Raw genomic sequence first — 6268 nt, 5'->3', positions numbered from 1 at the left:
AAAATAATCAACTGCGAAAAGTCACGTGAGATGCAATGCGTCTATAATAAATTTCTTTGTAATAAACTCTTTAGAGGCAAACATAGAACAAGCTCTCAAAACCTACATATAGGCTACTCAGAACCTTTGCCTCGACATGTGGACTAACACCTCATTTGCTATATATAGCATAGATGTTGCTATCATCAGGCCGCTTGCTTATGCGGTAAGTGGTGATGTATGTGGTCATTATCAATACTGGTGCAGTAACAGGTGAATTACTCAATTCGCATTCCTTGAGAAATCATTGTAGCTCATGGATTAATTTCTTTCGGTGTATGGGGAAAGAGCTGATTTGATAGAGACAGGACATGGGAGGAGATATTGGGAGATCTAAATCTAATTCTTTAATGCCTTCTCATTACCTGATCCGTATATAGATATAAAGTTAATTTCAAAACAAAAACTGAGGCGGAGAACACTAAAAAATATTTTGAAAATTTACACTATAAATGTAATAAAATAGGCTCAAATAGGTGTAAAATTAAAAGTAAAAAAGTATCTAAGGCATTTTTCCTTAAAAAGAAGTGCATCTTTATTCCTGTTTTATACAATATGCCCAAATCAGAATATTCATTAAATATTCTCATTTCGAATCAACGTTTTTTAAAGATATATGAAAATTGACTTTGGGAGCACAAGAAGTTAAACACTCTAGATGGATAGTTGCTATTATTTGGCACATTGTCGTGATAAACGTCTTCACGGTAATGCGTCGTGCCGCGATAGTAACCATCGATGTAGAGAGTATATACTCTTAATCTCAACCTTACATACAGTGTACACAGACTAGACAAGGTAATATCATCCGAATATCAGGTTCGCCATATGTGAATTTGGTGACGTCACTTGGGTTGTGATTGCCGAGTAGTCGTTTCGGTTTGAAAATCGCTGCGAATATTCTATTGAGAAATGTTAAAATTTGCGGTTCTAATGTTTCTATCAGAACAAATTTTTGTGAAAAATTGAAAACGGTGAGGTACGCGATAAATGGTTGTGATAGTTATAAAGGCAAAAGAAGGAGCAACTTGAGATTCTTCGTTTTCCGGGGAATGGAAGAATTTGCTAGTACAGAAAACTTGGCAAAAAATGTAGGAGAAACGACTTCAAAAACGCTCGTGTGTGTTCAAAACGTTTTGTGCAAGATGATTATAAGCTCGCACACATATTTCTGGAGACGATGCAAAGCAAAAGATGATTAATGGACGATGCTGTTCCGAGTTAGTATTTACGGCAGCAGGGTAATGAAAGTGACAGATCCAAAAGATTAGGCTCAAGAGAGCTAAGATGTTATTCAATTTGAAAATGAAATTTAAATGAAATTTGAAAAATAGAAAAAGGCGAGACGTTTTCAGCCAAGATGGAGGCATAATTCATCAAACGTTACCTTGCCTCCAACTTGTGAATATCGTGACCGAAAAGCAGTAGCCAGGTATTGTTTTCCACCCTCCTTCTTGGACGAAACCGTCCAGCCTTTTTCTTTTTTTCATTGTTGTTGCTGCGTCCTTAATACAGTCCTCCATTAAGTTGATGTTGGGCTTAGTACTCTCAAATTCCCCAGCAAAATAAATCCAAATCTAATTTCCGATAATTGTAGAAAGTATTTCGTCTGTTCAATCAACTCGAAAAGATGTTGAGGTTCAAATGGAGTAATTTAAAAAATATTGAGGCGTCTACAAATAGCAGAATGTACTATTTCTTCACTCAAGGGTATTTTTCCGAAAGGGCAAATTTGGTAAATGGGAAATCCGAACAAAAAGATGCGTTGGAGTAGTAAGAATATTTCTTCCGTCATGTCTCTTTACTTCGCTGGACCATGAGCCTGCAGGCTATAATACAAAACAAGTCGGGAAACCGGAAGCTGGACGCTTCAGGTACGAAAGGTTTTGTGTATTTCTTAGTACGTAGCACGTAATATATCCATATATTATGTGAGAGTATCCACTTTCGGGTGATATTGACATTCATAGTCTTCAATTTTCAAAGAACCAACAAATTTGAGATATTATAACTTTGTTAGTAATAGTGCGATTTCCACCAAACTTGGTAAGATCATGCTCTATAATATAGCCTATATCACTGCAAAATTTCATGGTACTAGGATGAACTTAGGGGGGTTTCTAACCAATTACAAAAAATTGTAGCAATATACTATTATTAACTTTATTTAAACAGATATCGGCATGGAAGGTATTTCGGAGCCCAGGCACCATATAGTGGCAGCCTCCTGATTTTTTTCAGATTTTTCGGTTGTGTAGTTTCTGAGAATGGCCCCCTTAAAGAAGTGATCACTTTCAACCCCCCGCGCTCCCCACCCTTTCAACGAATGTCAAAACTAAGACCGGCTTTGAAAAGTACTAATCGAGAACTTTAATTTGACACCCGACATGACTATATTTGACGAAAAAAAAATGTACACCCCCTTTTGCATGCATGGGGACCCCCCCTTAAATTCGACGTAAAAGGATGTAATTCACTGTATGCGTGAGCGTTCACAGTTCCCACCTTTCTACCAAATTTGGTGTCAATCGCTATAACCGTCTCCGAGAAGAATGCGTGTGACGGACGGACAGACAGACAGACAGGCAGACAGACAGACGGACAGACAGACAGTAAACCGATTTTAATAAGGTTTGTGTTTACACAAAACCTTAAAAAGTAGCGTTGCCATTAGTGCCGACACTAAAGAAATGGGCTCCAAAGATGAAACTAAATCCTGGAATTGTGGATTGTATGCTGCACCTTCTATTAAAATCAAAGTATGACATTAAGGAACGACTGTGTGTTTTATCTTGAAGATAAGAAGTACTTTTGAGTATGATAAGACCAACGGCTGTGTTTTGTATCCATATAAATATGTGCAAGTGGCTATGATTCGTGGTATTGATAAAAATTGGAAGCAAATAATATATTACGATTACGATTTTGCTGTAACCACTTCAATATTTTAGCATATAGTTGGGAGACTACGGAGTATTAATTTCGCTGTTGTAACTTTAGTTTCAGATATCATCATCAACAACGGCACAACAAGCGATGACGGTCGTGGTATCGCTCATAGATTTGGTCGTTATGTGGGCTACGGAATCGTCCATCCCCATGTAGGGGGTCAGAAATTCTTCGGAGGATTCTTCTCTCGAATGCGTTTTGTTTTTGTTAAGAACCCAAGTCTCCGAAGAATACCATACATGAGGACTGGCAAGATCATTTTCTTGTACAGTAAGAGCTTTGACCCTATGGTGAGACGTTTCGAGAGGAACAGCTTTTGCAAGTTGAAATAGGCTCTGCTGGCAGTCAACAATCGTGCGCGGATTTCATCGTTATAGCTTGTGTTGTGCTGCTGCTGTTGTGATTTTCAACCCTAGAGTGGAGAGTGTCAACGGTCTCAAAGTTGTAGTCTCCTATCTTTATTCGTTCTGTTTGACCAGTGCGATTCGATGTTGCTCGTTCTTTTGGTTTTGGCACTGACGTTGCCACCAACTACTTCGTCTCGCCTTCATTAATGTGAAGCCCAAGACTGTACATCTCGGGTTGTTCTACCCATGATGTCGATATCATCAGCGTAGGCCAGTAGTTGAGTAGAATTTACATCTGCATCGCGAACTACTTTCTCCAGAGCCAGGTTAAAGACGACGCAGGATCGTTAGGATACCGAATTCTCTCATGGCCGTGTACAGTTTTACCCTAGCTATGCTATCATAGGCGGCTTTAAAGTCGATGAACAGATGTCCATATTCCAACAGTTTTTCCATCGGTTGCGGCACAGAGAAAATCTGATTTGTTGCTGATTTGTCTGGAGTGAAGCTTCTTTGGTATGGGCCAATGATTTTCTGGGCATGTGGGGCTATCCGGCCTAACAACATAGCCGAGAATATCTTATAGATGGTACTCAGCAACGTGATACCTCTATAATTGCTATAATTGCTGCACTGTGTGATATCTCCCTTTTTATGTATGAGACAGATAATGCCTCGTTGCCAATCGTCAGGCATTGATTCGCTGTCGCATATTTTGAGCATCAGTTGATGAACCATTTGGTGTAATTGGTCGCGTCAATATTTAACCAATTCGGCTGTAATTCCGTCGGCTCCTGGCGACTGATGATTTTTGAGCCGAGGAATTACACCGACTGCTTCTTCAATACTTAGCGGTGGCAGTATTTGTCCGAGGTCTTCAGTTGCCGGGACCTCCAACTCGCTAATGTTCTGATTGTTCAGTAGTTCATCAAAGTACTCAACCCATCGCTCCAATATACCAATTCTATCGGAAATCAAATTACCCTCTTTGTCTCGGCATGGTGAACATCGAGGTGTGTAAGGCTTCATCCTGCTGACTTGTTTGTAAAACTTCCGCGCCTAGTGCAGTTGCTCCCTGAACTTTTCTAGTTCACAGACTTGTTGGTTCTCCCAGACTTCCTTCTTCCGTCTGTGAAGTCGCTTCCCCGCTCGACGCAGTTCGTGATAAGTCTCTGCGCGTGTCCGCCTTCTTTGAATGCAACATTACTCGGTATGCGGCAGTCTTCCGTACCATTGCCAGCTTACATTCGTCGACAAACCAGCCGTTCCGACTCCTTTTGCGGTTGGAGCCAAGTATGTCTGTGGCCGTATTTATGATAACGTTCTTCAGGTGGATGTGAAGATAATTTGTTGATGCTTCATCCCCAGAATCTCTGTTGACTGCGGTTATTGCGGCATTCATTTCGCCCTTATAGGTGTTGCGGAGGGCTGTGTTGTGAATGGTTTCAGTATTCGCTCGCACCTGATTGTCAGAGGGCACTGTAGGTGGTGTTGTTATTCGAGCTCGGAGCACCATGCCAACGAGATAGCTGTCGAGTTTATATTGGTCCCGTATATTTTCTGACATTCATCGTGGCTGAGAGGTGGCGGCGTTCAATCCCCCGTCTGGAGAGGCCCATGTATGTTTGTGGACCGCTTTCTGTGCAAACCAGATACTTCCAACAAACATTTCGTGCGATTCTGCTAACTGAATAGTCCGGAATTCGTTGTCACTGCAGTCTCCTCTGTAGGGGCGTGAACGTTTATGAGGCTTATATTTCTAAACTTGCCTCGCAAACGCAGATCTCATGAAACGCTATTACATTAGCCTTATATTGGGACACGGTATCGGCTAGCTACTCAGTAGCATTCGGTTTGTGGAGGTGGAGATAGGCTTATGTTAAGTTAGCTGCTCAACTTTTTTCGCACTAACTTTCAAAAGACATGAGTAGTATCAGTAGGTACTATTCATTCTATCTCTCAAATGCGTTCATTCGAAGTGTCCGTGTTTAACGCCAAGTCTCAAACAATGAATGACTTAATGCAAAGGGTATACTATGATTACATTCTATTCTGGTGTGCTTCTATACGAAAAGTTTTGCAAAGTTACCCCAATATTGAATGCACAGAAACTATAGTAACTTTATAAAAAGTAATGTGTAATATAAGGATTTTCGATTATTCCTGAATTGCACTAAGTTTTGTGTAATATCACTCAAAAAGTAATCAGTACACAACAAAAAACTGTTTTTATTTAAATGTTTTTTTTTACAATTTTTTTAGAGTGAAGAATGTGTAGATAATAAGGAGCAGCAAACTTGCGACATTTCACTTTCTACAGGAGCATCTTGCGTGTAGGTAGTCAGAACTGCGGTCCGGTGCTGGAGAAAAGAAGGATAGAGGATCCATATTTCGTTAATATCACATTCCGCCTGGAAATGGGGTTGTAACTCCTGCGGTGGTTAAAGTCATTTTTACCTAGAACCACTTGCTGCAAGCGTTACAAACAATAAGAGATTTCTCCGGTTACAAATCCTGGAAAGTCTATGTATTTATATCTTCACTTTCAGGCTAAACGAATTTATTCTCAGTGACGTTCATTACATTCCGACCCTGACCTCCCGGTTTCTGTGATGTCTGTAGTTGGATTTTGTTGATTGGCACCAACATGATGGGTATTGCTGCCTTACCCATTTGTGAGCTTCGATTTGCCTGCGTTTGTAGTCGAAAGATCTAAATAGAATTGTTGATTCGGATGGCATTAAAACAACAAATCCTGCTTCACTCCTTTCTTATTGCTGCTTCTCACCAACTGTACTCTGTAATTCATGGATCGCCTATTCAACATTTTAAATTAGAACGACCACCAAAACGAATCAGTCAAAAGTGCATGAAAAAAATTCTAATTATTTGTGAAATAACTAATTAAACGGCTGATGAAATTCACGCTTAAA

General features: G+C 40.1%; 1 long non-coding RNA gene across 1 annotated transcript; it reads right to left on the bottom strand.

The window, feature by feature from the left end:
• Window positions 1-5544: 5544 nt before the first annotated feature.
• LOC119652667 lies at window positions 5545-6053 on the bottom strand. Its single transcript, XR_005249573.1, has 2 exons — window positions 5919-6053; window positions 5545-5849 (listed from the first exon to the last, which is right to left on the bottom strand). It is a non-coding gene; the product is annotated as an uncharacterized LOC119652667 (long non-coding RNA).
• Between the last annotated feature and the right edge of the window lie 215 nt (window positions 6054-6268).

This window comes from Hermetia illucens, chromosome 3 (assembly GCF_905115235.1).
Source record: "Hermetia illucens chromosome 3, iHerIll2.2.curated.20191125, whole genome shotgun sequence".
Lineage (NCBI taxonomy): Eukaryota > Metazoa > Arthropoda > Insecta > Diptera > Stratiomyidae > Hermetia > Hermetia illucens.
The sequence above is the reverse complement of the archived record's forward strand: the minus strand, read 5'-3'. Positions and strand labels throughout refer to the sequence as shown.